The sequence below is a fragment of the Euprymna scolopes genome, chromosome 1 (genome assembly GCF_053919585.1).
Source record: "Euprymna scolopes isolate OS-2025 chromosome 1, ASM5391958v1, whole genome shotgun sequence".
Lineage (NCBI taxonomy): Eukaryota > Metazoa > Mollusca > Cephalopoda > Sepiida > Sepiolidae > Euprymna > Euprymna scolopes.
In genome coordinates this window covers 30,356,410-30,369,602 of record NC_136482.1, presented here as the reverse complement: position 1 = coordinate 30,369,602, position 13,193 = coordinate 30,356,410, and the positions used below count along the sequence as shown (strand labels likewise).

Here is a 13,193-nt window from a genome sequence, read left to right as displayed (position 1 = left end):
TACACTGCATGTTTACAGAAGCCATGAAAGTCAACCAGTGTCTATGCGAAGGTGTCCCTTTTGTTTTGCTTATTCTGTGGGGTTAGTGTCTTTAAAGCCTATTGATCCACCTGTACATTTTATCTACCCTTTTACTACCCAATTGGTGCAGCTTGAAAGATCTTGCAGAATACAATAAGAATGCAGAATAGAGTGCGTAAAATAAAAAGAAGGAAACATACGACCACATGCTTCAAAGGCGGGCAAAGAAGAATAGACCCAATAATTGAACATTCGGTTACCAGATCCATAGAAATTGACTTCCAAACTAACCTATCTTTGGTCAAATCTGTATTTATTCCCCTTTTTTTAATTCATTCTTATCACTTCTGTCATGTTTTCCTTGGCCTTCCTTATAAACTGGGTCTGCTACCTCAACTGTTCTACATCTACTAACTCATCGCTTGTGTCAATGAGATAAAACCGATAAAGTTTGTTCTGTTCTACACACATCTCCTTAAACTTTCCACATGTAATCTTCCTCTGAAGTCTTCAGATCTAATCCTGTCTTTAATACTCACATTACATCGTATTATTCTCATATCATTTTTCTTCATAGAACACATATCATCAATCCTCAGTTTTCATTTCCATACATTTTCATACTTCGTGCAAATATTTTCTAGACTTTTCATTTATTTGACAGTGGTAACACTATGCTGGTTAGTAATGACACAAGTTCCCTGAACATAGTGCATCCACTACTTGTTATACTACTAACACTTAAAACGAATATATCTGGTAATTTCGGATATTCTTGTAGTTGACTCTTTTTTTTCTTCTATCTGCACAAATGTCAAATTAATTCTTACTTTTGAAACGGTAGAGTAAGCAGTGAGACGGGTCGATTTTGTTCTAAATCCAAACCCTGTGTCCAATCCATCAACAAAATATGGCATCTATGTCAAGCCATGCGTGTTCCTCTCCAATCTGTTCTCAATGATTGAGTCCGCATTCATGTCCTTGTCATTTTCCATGATGTACAACGTCACTTCATGTCCCTTTAATAGAACGAAAATACAAGCAAATCTGGTAGAACTTTTAAACTGAAATAGCTTCATAACCAAATAAAAAGTGAGAGAAAATCAGCGTCATAAGCTACAAGTTAAACTTAATGCTATAGGGTAAGCTGATATACCTATTTCAGGAATTAATGGATTTATTAAGGCAACAAATACAGTTACATTAAAAACGTTGTTGGCGGCAGGTAATAGCAGTTATGAACCCAGAACCATGACGCGTACTTTTGTAACATACTTTTTAAATACATTTTTTCGTTTATTATATTACTGTGTTTGTCTTTTTTTTTTTTTTTAATCACATTTTCACCCCAAACAAGGCACATTGCCACTTTGGTGTAGGGGGCTACTATCAGGGGCAGCAACTACTGGGGCACTATGTAGGGATTTGGGCAGCAAGATATCGGTTCACGTTACACTTGAACTTCTGCATGTCAGTACAGTTAGGGAAGCAGGGACCTGGAATGGAATTCCAAAGTCTAGCGGTTCTGGGGAAGAAACTACTAGAGTAGAAAGATCTTTTACATCTAGGGATCTCTACTGTGTGGAGTGGGATTTAGCTGCCTGTCTGGTTTGTCGAGGGTGTCTACGTGGTGGGGGCACAAGTGTCTGCAGTTCGTCAGAGCATTCACCATTAAAATACTTGTAGAACAGGCAGAGGGATGCAATGTTTCGTCGATGGGACAGAGGCTGAAGCTTAGATGCCAGTTCAGGGCCTATCAGATTGGTGACTCTCTTTTGAACCTTGTCTAGGAGCGAGTGTAACTATTCATTAGATATATAACCTCTACAAACTTGTCTTGATTATTACCGGCTTGCAAGGCGCCAACACTCATTTAGAAATTTCTGAAACATAAAACTACTTTGCTTTTCATTTGAAGGTTCGATAGGTTTACGTGTGTGTATGCGACACTCTGTTATTATTGTGATCGTATAAGCTGATCTATTTCAGAAACAATGAACTTTCCCAAAGACTATAAACATAGTTACATTTAGGTGATTGGGTAGCAATTTGTTGCAGTTTTGAACCCTCATGCCCTTATAACATGTACTTCTGAACCTACTTTTATTAATGCACTTTTTGTTAATTATACCATTGTTGTGTGTTTGGATTGTTATAAGCTACAACACTTACAGTCTTGCTTGCTATTATTTACACCGTTTATTTAGTTCAATACTTTTATAACGTTACAAACATTTAGGATTGCTAATGACTTGTTTTTATTTTGATACATTTTATTAATGATTTCATGAATAAATCTTAAAGAAAACCAACAAAATAATTTGTATTATCGATTTTCTTGAAATAAAAGTTACAATTTTATAATTAATTACGAGTGACTTGCATAAACACAATATCACAGAGCTGCTAACTACAACATCTTCAAGTTCAATGTAAATAAATTCTTGTTGAACCGCCTTCTTAATTAATCACTGCCATCATTACTAGGGCTATGACAACCGCATATCCTTTTAATTTTTTTGGCTCTCAAGTATATATCCGACACAGTTAATCCACCGAGAACCACATCACTCTATATAAAAGCATATAAGATATCAAGGAGAGTCAAAAAAATTAAAAGAATATGCTGTTGTCCTAGCTTTAATCATTACCAATCATCAATGTTGTATCACCGTCCACTTGGCACGCATTTAACGTTTAACCTTTAGTTGCTTTTGCGTTTTGATAATGAACTTAATGAAACTAAGAGTTATAAATAAATAAATAAATAAATAAATAAATAATAATAATAATAATAATAATAATAATAATAATAATAATTCGTCCAAACTCCTTCTTGCCAACTCCCACCTTCAATTGTATATTCACTTCCTGCTCTCTCTCTCTCTCTCTCTCTCTATCTATCTCTCTCTCCCTCTCTCTCTCTCTCTCTCTCTCTCTCAACTGTCTAAAAAAGAAGACTGCTCTGTGCTTTTTCCTTCATTCCTTTTCGCATCAGTGATTGTCCTCATATGCAAATTAATTCCATATGTATCTTTATAAACCGTCTATCGACAAAAGTTTTTACTTTTCTCTTCTCTTTCTTGATTCTGTCACCAGGATCGGCAGAGGCGCCGTCGCTTGTGTAAGTCACGTTTTTCATTACTTTCGCCCGAGTTATGACACCTTAGTAAAAGAAAAATGCATGGCAAATCATGTGCATTTTTTAATTGATTAGCTGGTAAATTCTATAATTTAAATAAGTTGCGTCAGTGGCCGAGTAATGTATTAGCAACCAAATAGAGTTTTAATAAGCAATGAAATTAAAAAATATATAAAAACAATACGGATTACATTTTGCAAAAAGTAATATGCAAATTGGTAAACCTTGCCACTTTATTCCCGTACATATCAGTATACGAAGAAAATGAGTTGCTAATGGCGAAAAAGAAAAAAAAAATACTGAAATCACAATGAATTTCCAAATCTAGGTGCCATGCTCTGTCTGTAAAGAGGGCGGCGAAAAAAAAAAACAACAACTTAAATCGGTTTCAATTAAATCGATATTAAGAGAGATATCGCATCGTTTCATATTCTTTGCTAATAAACCTTTTGTTTATTCTACCAAACGTGTTTGCTTTGATTTCTTAATCGGCTTTGTTTTAATACTTTAATAACGTTACAAGCATTTCAGATTAGGGTTGCAAATCGCTTGTTTTTATTTCAACTTTGTGGATTAAACTTAAAGAATATCAACACTAAACATAATAACATTTATGTTTGACCATTTTCAAAATAAAAAAAAATCAGGAATAAATGATAAATAAATAAATAGCAATTATTGCTTAATTAATGTACAGCTAAAAACTAAGTGGAAATTTTCATAAGCAGAGTTTCTGTCCAAAAAATTTCCTATCTGTTGAACACCATATATTTTATCAGATAATTGCTTGTTCATTTTTTTTAGTTATTTATTGCATATATTTTTAATTTGTAAACAAAAGTTTAATGATTTTCGATTTTTTAGTATAATCTTTCACTGTATTGAAATAATTATTTAATTTATATTGAATTAATATCTTCAATTATTTAATTCAAATAATTGTTTATTTCCTTCCTATACTGATTCCAATACTCCCAAAAGTTCAAATTTTTTCGATTCCAATTAATCGTTCCAACACACACACACACACACATATATATATATATATATATATATATATATATATATATATATATATATATACATATATATATATATACTGGCTCTTTATATCATGTGGCGTCATGCCTTGTCCGGAGCGATACCCATGAATAAGTTTCAGTCAGCAAAATGTTGCAAATGATTTTTACATTTTACTATATTTACAAAAAAATATGCGTACAATTTCATTGACCATGAGCAGTGGGATACATAAAAACACCAAAAAAAATATAAAGGGAAAGAAAATAACCAAATAAAATACTAAGTGTGATGGTTAGTAAGACCTTCTCGAATCTAATTATGAGTTGCTCATTGTTTTGTCGGATTGTATACAAGCCGAAAACAAGCAAGTCAATTCCTAAGTGGGAATGAAAACAGAATACGGTCTGTAGGCTTGGATCTTGTCCTCCAAGATAAGTATCATTTTTGCTAGGGACAAAATAAATCTGAAGAGTGTCTGTCTCAGAGAATGTCTAATACAAAGTAAAAAAAATGGAGGAGACATAACTCACTCATCCAACTAGCTAAGCAACTTCGCTAATTGGGATCGGTTCTAATTAAACTATAAGTCAGTGAGCACCATGTCTAGATGGATAACACATACTCCAACTTGTTTCGTTCAAATACACATAAGTTAGCAGTGTGTATCCACCTCTTTTTAAATAGTGCAACGTGTAGTCTCTTCTTGTTACATCTGATTTTAACTTTAAACTGGTGCTTAAAGTGCAACATCAGATCGTAATGAAAAAATGATTCTTTCCTATATCTGCAAGCACGAGTTCTACAGTACTTATCTAGCTACGGTCAGGATTATGAGAAACAAGATTCGTTTTTGAAAAGACTACAAAAAGGACACATTTTGAACTACATATGCTACATCTAGGCGTACCATCTGCTCAGACATGATGCAGGCGGTCACTCTATTGACATGTTATCAAAACTAACAAACTGGCTATAATTGAGGAAGACATGCTTAGTTGTTTCATTTTCATTTTCTTCACAGTGCACACAAAGGGGTCTGTCGCCCATACTTACCTAGCACACCCTGAATCAATGGCTAGATCAAAGAAAACTCAAAGTTACTGAGATGACTCTGATGACAAAAACTGATATTTGATATGCAATGACAGAATATAGATATTTATGTAATGTATAACGTATTTGAGAAGAGATTTATACACACACAAAGGCGACTTTTTACAAAATACTTTTATACTAAAAAACTAACAATAAATATAATTTTATTCGTTAAAAACTCTTATGTAATTTTATTCAGCAGTAAACAACTTTAGTTTTCTTCTACGTCTCTTTTAGCCTTCTGTGTGAATAAATCAAGTAAATAATAAGCCTCAACGCGGTACGCATGTACGGCTCTTCTTCTTCAAACTCCTTCTTTAAACGGCTTCATTTTATGCAGCCCAGGATTATCTATTTTGCATAACAGTTGCTAGAATCCATCGTACTTTTGCATGACCGTTGAGAATAAAATCAGCTGTGCATCGCCATTTTGTTTTTTCTATTAAGTAACTATAATTTACAAAACGTGGAGACACGTAGGCGTTTCTGAAGTAAGTCATTTTCGCAATTGCTACAATTTTCTTTACATTCAACCATGATTTGTATGTGAGGTATGAATTGCTTGTATTGATCCGATAAGTCAGCACTTATTTAAGCCTTGCAAAATCAAAGAAGGAGAAAAGACGTCAGAAATTTATTTACTGAATTTATGACTTTACCAAATCTGAAGATTTTTATTGAAATGAGATCTTGTCTTTATTTGACTGTTAGCAACACTGAGGCCTATACTGAATCGTGTCAATTATTTTATCTGGTAACGGATCTCTACATTGTGATCCGTCGCCATCTTGATTTTTTTTTTTCTATAAAGCCGAAAACAAATTTTAGATGAATGATTGATTATAAAAAACGTTGAATATTTATCATGTTAATCTTTTACTTCTGAAATCCATAAAATACTACTGCGTTGGTTAGTTGTGTTGGAGATGAGCAGGTACATCAACTAGTGTTTATTTGTTTGAAAAATATTTGTCAAAAGAAATTAACTTTTTTATTGCAGACAAGTAGTCAGATTGTTATTTATTACACATCAAAATGTCACTTCATACATTCAGGACGATGACTGTAGTAGAAAAAAATTAAGATGATATTAAAAAATTGGAAATCATTCAACTTAGTGTTCATAAATTTACAAATTATTAGCATTATTTGCAATACTGTTCTCATCTTGAGTGTTATTTTCACAACGTTTCGACCGATGTAATCTTCGAGCTTCTTCGGGCGTATCTTGTTGAACTTGGGAATTTTTCTGTCGAACTCGGGATCGGGAATCAGCACAGAATTCTAAACAGAACACTTTATTTAATCCATAGGGGTAGCATGCTTTCATTCCGTTAACCATGACAGAGAGGAAGTTTTCAGTACTTCGTAATTGTATTCTGAGTATCGTCTGCACTGATGATTGAACCTTCAACCTCCAAAACAGTGTAACTTTGACAAGTGGATTTTGTTACACCATGGGCTCTAAATAATCAAAATAATACAAATTTGTATTACTTTGATTGTTTCGACTACTGTTCTTATCTTGAGTGTTATTTCGACAAGAACCCATGGTGTAACAAAATTCACTTGTAAAAGTTACATTATTCTAGAGGTTGAAGGTTCAATCTTCAGTGCAGGCGATACTCAGAATATAATTGCCAATCACTTAAGACCTCTACTCGGTCATAACTGATGGAATCATCATCTCAAATTTCAGAAACATAATTTCAAATTATTACTTTGTTTATTTCAATATAATTTTCTTTTCTTCTTTTTACTTTCAGGTAAGTTACGTCATCATAATTTGATAAAATGGCATGCCTTTGATTTTACATTCAGGTAAAATTTTCAAATAAAAGTTCTATTTGAATATCTCTTTGGCTGTAGTGCAATACTCATTTTCATCATTATATTCCGTTTAACATTCATTTTCCATGTGTTGATTGACTTTTAGAAACTGACTTCCAAACTAACCTTTCTCTGGTCCGGTCTTTTTCACAAAATCATTCTTGTAGCTTGCTTATATGTTTACATTGGCGGTCCTCGGTAAAGTGAATCTCCTACCTCAACTGTTCTACATCTCCATAGACCAAAGAACTCTCATCCATTCTCTCAACATTGCCAAACCATCGAAGTCTCCTGTTCTACAGACATCTTCCTATAGTGTCCATGTTTCATTTTCCTCTGAGATGATCTGAACTAAGCCTGTTTTTAAGACTCACATTATATATTCATCAGATCATTCTCATATCATTCTTCTTCATGCAACGCATGTCTTCAACCTTCCCTTGCCAAGTTTCACTTCTATATATCATCATAATGCATACACAGAAGTTCTCTGAACTCCATCACTCTTAATTCTTGCAATCACACTAGCAGCTACACCACATAGTGCTCTAATTGCATCACTAAGGTAACAAAATTTCTTAAAAACGTCAATAGCTTTACTATCTAGGCATACTTTCTCCACATCTGAGTTCTTATCTATCTTCAGTGTTTTAAAATTATGAATTTGTAATTTTTTCCTCTCTCAACAATCCAGTAATTCCATTTACCTTCTTGTGTACCTAATGATTAGTTTTCGAGTTAAATGCTGAAACAGGTGGATGTATTTGCCATAGTTATTGTGTACCCTAGAACTTTCGATTCCTTTCCGGAGCCATTTTTACAAGTGAATATCAAATAAAGAACAGATATATTTTTATTATTATTTTATGATTGGAATCCTTTGAGATAAAAAATCTGTATATTTATTTATTTGTGGACTGTTATCCTCATCTTCATAATTGGTGTTCCAGTTGAGCATTGTCTGAAGATAGCGGTTTCAATCCTACCCAAAGCCGGCCAGATGATTAGTTGGCCAAAACGTGGTGAGACGACAACAACTATGGAAGGCAGTAATTGCTGCAAATACAGTTAAGAGACTCAGCATTCCTATCCCTTCGCAGTTAACCACTTGATAGAGGCCAGAGTTTTTCGTGAAAGATTGGCGAGGGGGGACCAGAGATTGGAGTTCAGACGAGCACCTGCCATGGAAATAACGATAAAACAAGGATAGGCTCACAACGTCTCTTCTGTGGGAGAGAGGTTGCAGGGTAGAGAAAAGGGCATCCCCCACTAAGCCACAAAGTCTATTTTGTACTCTGTCAAGGCAGGATAGGCTGTTTTTAGCAGCTCCTGTCCAGATATGGCAACAGTATTCCATCCTTGGACGTACTTGACTTTTATATAGATAGAGAATTGCATCAGTAGTGAGATATCTTCTGGAGTAGTAGAAGGATCCCACAATCTTTCCAGCGACCTTGGCAACAGACTTGAAGTACATGTTCCATTTCAGATCAGAAGTAAAGGTCAAACCCAGAAGCTTGTCAAAACACGGGGCCTCACCCAGACGATAGCCATCCATCACAATTGATGCCAGATGGGGATCAGAGCGTTGATGATGTAAGGATAGGAGTTTGGTTTTGGATGCATTAAAGGTAACCAGCCACATCTTCCCCCACTGAACCACGCGCTCGAGATCAGAGGAGAGAGAATCAGAGAACTTTGTCATTTACAGCCTTTGATGTATTGCCGTAGATGGTCGTGTCATCAGCATAGATGTCAACGAATGATTTAAGTATGTGTTTAGGGAGATCATTGATGTAGATCAGGAAGAGAGTTGGGCCCAGGATTGACCCCTGAGGGACTCCAGCATTTATATTGTATTAAAAGCATTTCAGATGTTTTCACTTTTATCAAAATAAATTTTTTAATGGATGGCTTCGGAATAAGCTGAAAATACTAGGCAAATACTTCTGCCGGATCCAGATTAAAACTTGAAAATTAATTAGTCATTTAGAACGGGTTAAAGAAATTATATGCAAGCACAATTTATCTGTTTAATGGAAGAAATATATAAAGGGTGAGAGACAGCGATCTTTAACTTAAAATAAATCACAAAAAGTATTTTTATTGTGCAAATATGTGGTTTATTACAACGTTTAAGTTTTGGCGTTTATAATTTAAATACAATTTCGAGCAGATGGCACTCGCAGCTCAAGCATATATAGCATAATCTAGAGGTAAATAAAGACCTGGCCAGAGATAGGTTACTTTGGAAGTCAATTCCTAAAAGCTGTTCAACATAAGACGTCACATAAAGCAGACATGAAACCAGATATGATAGTGCTTTGAATTTATTTTTCCCCATTTTTTTTTTGTTGTTTTCAGTTTATGATGTATCCACAAATAACGGCAATTTTCTACTAATGTTTGCAAAGCTATGATTGTGTCCCTCTCTTTGTTATCAACAACTTTGGTATCTCACAACCATAGCTTTTAATACTTAACTGTAATTCTAATAAAACTCTCAGTTCATTATTCGAACACTCAACATCTACTTAAACTTTTAATAGTAGGAAGAAATGTGCCTCAAAATGAATATACAGAAAATAATTTCCGGTGCATTTTATTTTGGAGTAATTATTTCAGGACAGTCAGTACTTGTGACGCTTTCCGACCTCAATTGATTTTAAATCAAGTAGACAAAAACGTCGACATAAATAAATAGATAAACGAGATGTCTGTCTGCGATCGATTTAGGCCACTGAGAGTGTGACAAACTACTTTGATTTAAATTGTGCTAATTCGCCACGTATATGTAAATAGGTACATACAAAATTGACTTACACTATTTAAAGTGTAACCATTAAGAGAGACTAATTTCATTTACTTTTAACTTTATTCTTTAGATTAGCGCTTTTATTTGCTTGCGATGTATTGTCACTTATTGATGTGTGTAGAAAATATTATACACTCGTGTCGCCGTTGTCGTCATGGACATCACGTTCTATTGTTACATATTACGAACCCCACGCAGTCGTGAGTAAGTTAGCTAGTGCAAATTTAGACATTGGTCACATTTAGTGCATATTATGATAATCTAAATCTGCAATCAGAATCGTTCCCAAAGACTTAATGACATAATTCGAGGCAGGAAATGAAGACCAAACGCTGTGGATAAAACAAGAGTCGAACGATGATGAGTGGCGTCAAGATTTTGGGTAAGAGAAAACTAAGGTTTTCAAGTCAGTCTTTCAGTAAAAGCCATATAAACGAACCATTGCCAATAATGTAGGAAATCTGTAATCTAGGTGAATATTACTTTGATGTCTGTCCGTGCACGTCACTCATTTCGTTAAGTTAGAAAGTTTTTTAACAAATAAATTACAAACTCCATAACATTAGTTTCTTTCTCAATCCTGAGTAAATTCTCATAAACTATAACTATGCATAAAGACTCTCAGTAAACGTCGTGTATTACTTTCTGCATAAAAATTCATCTCGTTCGATGGTTCTTCTGACCCTCTCTTTCCCATTGGATCTACTAACAACTAGGTCCCTTGTATCCTAGTCATGGATCTCATCAATCACTATCAATTCATTTATACTCACTACGTTTGGGGATTAAAACAGAAAATCCCTACCTACAATATCTCCAGTGATCAAGCCCCCTCCCTTAATTACATATGCTACCCTATATAGAATAATTCATTCGAACTTCCAAAGTTCTGGAATTCTAGAAACTCGGGCAAAGATCCTGGAAATGTCATACCCTCCTAACTATAACCCTTACTCCCACTGTGCCGGACCTGAACAGTGCTTTCTAAAACCTTAGCTGTCGTTTGGAGCTGAATGTGCCATTTTTTTCCTAACATCCCCACTGGAGCGTTCCAGAATACAGAACTAGGATCATACCACTAACATTCTCATGAGAAAGACTTAATATAGTACCATGTTATGCTATAATTTTTTTGGAGGGGGACCATATTTCAAATATTAACTTTTAACGTATTGATGTCCTTTATAGTTTATTCTCCTTATGTCTATTCTCCCTCGAATGATTTGCAACATAATGGCTCGTTTTACCATGATAACCATCTGCCTTGTACGCTGTTGGAGGAGTATATTCTACGTCCCTCCAAAGTTGATCATTGCAATTAGCCATCTGCTTATTCGCTATGTGGGAAAAGGACATGTCTCTACATGTCCCTAAGTTGAAACAACAACCAGCCTTTTCTAGCTCATAGCTTCGACAGAAAAATTATGGATTTTCATGTATAAAGCTCCCAATATTTTGCTTCACGTTGACTTGACTTGAGATCAGAAAAATCCTAAACAAATCATAAAATAATTTGCCGCCAACTAACACGTCCCTTCTTATACATCTTTTTTTTATTGCATTTTCATCCCAAAAAAAACACAGTGCAACTTTGATGTAGGGGGCTACTATCTGAGACACAATTGCAGGGATATTGTGGAGGGAGTTGAGCAGCAAGATGTTTGTTTACATTACACTTGAACTTCTGCATGTAGGTACAGTCAGAGAAGCAGGAACGTAGAAGAGAATTCCAAAGTCTAGCAGTTCTAAGGAAGAAACTGTTTGAGTAGAAGACTTTCTGGCATCTGAAGATTTCGACTGTGTAGGCGTGAGATATTGATGCTTGTCAGGTTTTTTTGGATATTTACATCGAGGGTATAAAAGGGTTTGTAGTTAATTAAATTACTTGTAAAACAGGCAGAGGAAGGCAACATTTCGTCGATAGGAGACAGGCGGAAGCCTAGCTGACAGTTGGCGACCTATTAGGTTGGCAACTCTCTTTTGGACCGTGTCCAAGAGTGAGAGACTAGTAGCAGATGCACCAGCCCAAATGTGGGAACAATACTCCATACATGGGCGAATAGTGGCCTTTCTTTTTTTTTTTTTTTTTTTTTTTTACAAGGGTGTCACCACTTATCAAGGCCCAGAGGCCACTCGAGGATAAGGGTTAATAGGTATACATTAGTCATTGTGATTTTAGCATAGTAAACAGTGGGAATTTTGAAACTTGGATTACTTAGGGGGACGATTCAATTAGAACTTGTTCACATTGGACTTTTTCTTTTTTTTTCACAGGTATCAACTCATTATCAAGGCCAAGAGGCCACTCAAGGATAAGGGTTAAAGAGTGTACAGTAGAAATTGGACAATATAATAATCATTAGTAATGAAAATTTGTTAAATTTGATAACTTATATGGAACGGCTCATCAAGAACTTATTTACATTAGACTTGAAGACAACCATATTGTAGTCAGCCGGAAAGCAGGAAAACGGAAGACAGTTCCACAGGCGTGCAGTTCTAATAAAAAAGCTTTGTTCATGGAATCTATGTTTAGGTTTAGGCACAGATAAAGAAAGCAATTTTCCAGCAGTCAGGAAAGCAACATCAGGTTCACATGCTTTTTAGGTGTCTATATTTTTTTATGATATCATGCACTTGCGAAGGGATGATTTTCAGATCATCTAATGAGGTTTCTGTCCACAAAGGAAAATCAGAAAGGGAGTGGTCTGCTAGATCTAATATAGACTGCCAAGGATGTTAACCTTCTCAGTTGCTGTGCACGCAACTTTATGATTGTTGGAGAGTGGGGGATTTGTTGAATGCCCATTGTTTACTACACTGATTCAACATTATCTAAATTAGTTCTAATCCTCCAGATATTCATGAATACAAGCCTCAAAGGAAAAGGCGAATTGGTTTTGTTTGAGTTTACACCTGGTTTAATCGTAATTTTTGATTGAGCTGTCATTTTATTTTATTTAAAAGTTTCAGTTTTAAGGTGAGAGGTGGTGGACAAAGTGATTGTATAGAATACCAAATGTGCAACAAGTAGACCATCAGTTGACTCTTCATCTATTGTAGCATCGGGAAAGCCCATCAATGATAGGCGCAGGGTCGCATTCAATGTGCAAAATGGCACTGCAACCATCCCGATATTATACAACTGATGATGGTCCAGCCGCTCCTAGGGCTACCAAGGAGTTAGGGTTCCTGTACTGTCAGTCAGAATACATCAGCCAGACAAAATGTCAAACCGGTACCTTCAACTCATAAGACAAAAAAACA

General features: G+C 35.1%; 1 long non-coding RNA gene across 1 annotated transcript in view; it reads left to right on the top strand.

The window, feature by feature from the left end:
* LOC145280014 (uncharacterized) overlaps nucleotides 1-13,193 on the top strand; it is a 1,242,036-nt gene that overhangs the window by 484,024 nt on the left and 744,819 nt on the right. The window contains exon 4 of the long non-coding RNA XR_013868525.1: nucleotides 7,048-7,102. This is a non-coding gene — a long non-coding RNA (uncharacterized LOC145280014). The remainder of the gene's footprint in view (nucleotides 1-7,047; nucleotides 7,103-13,193) is intronic.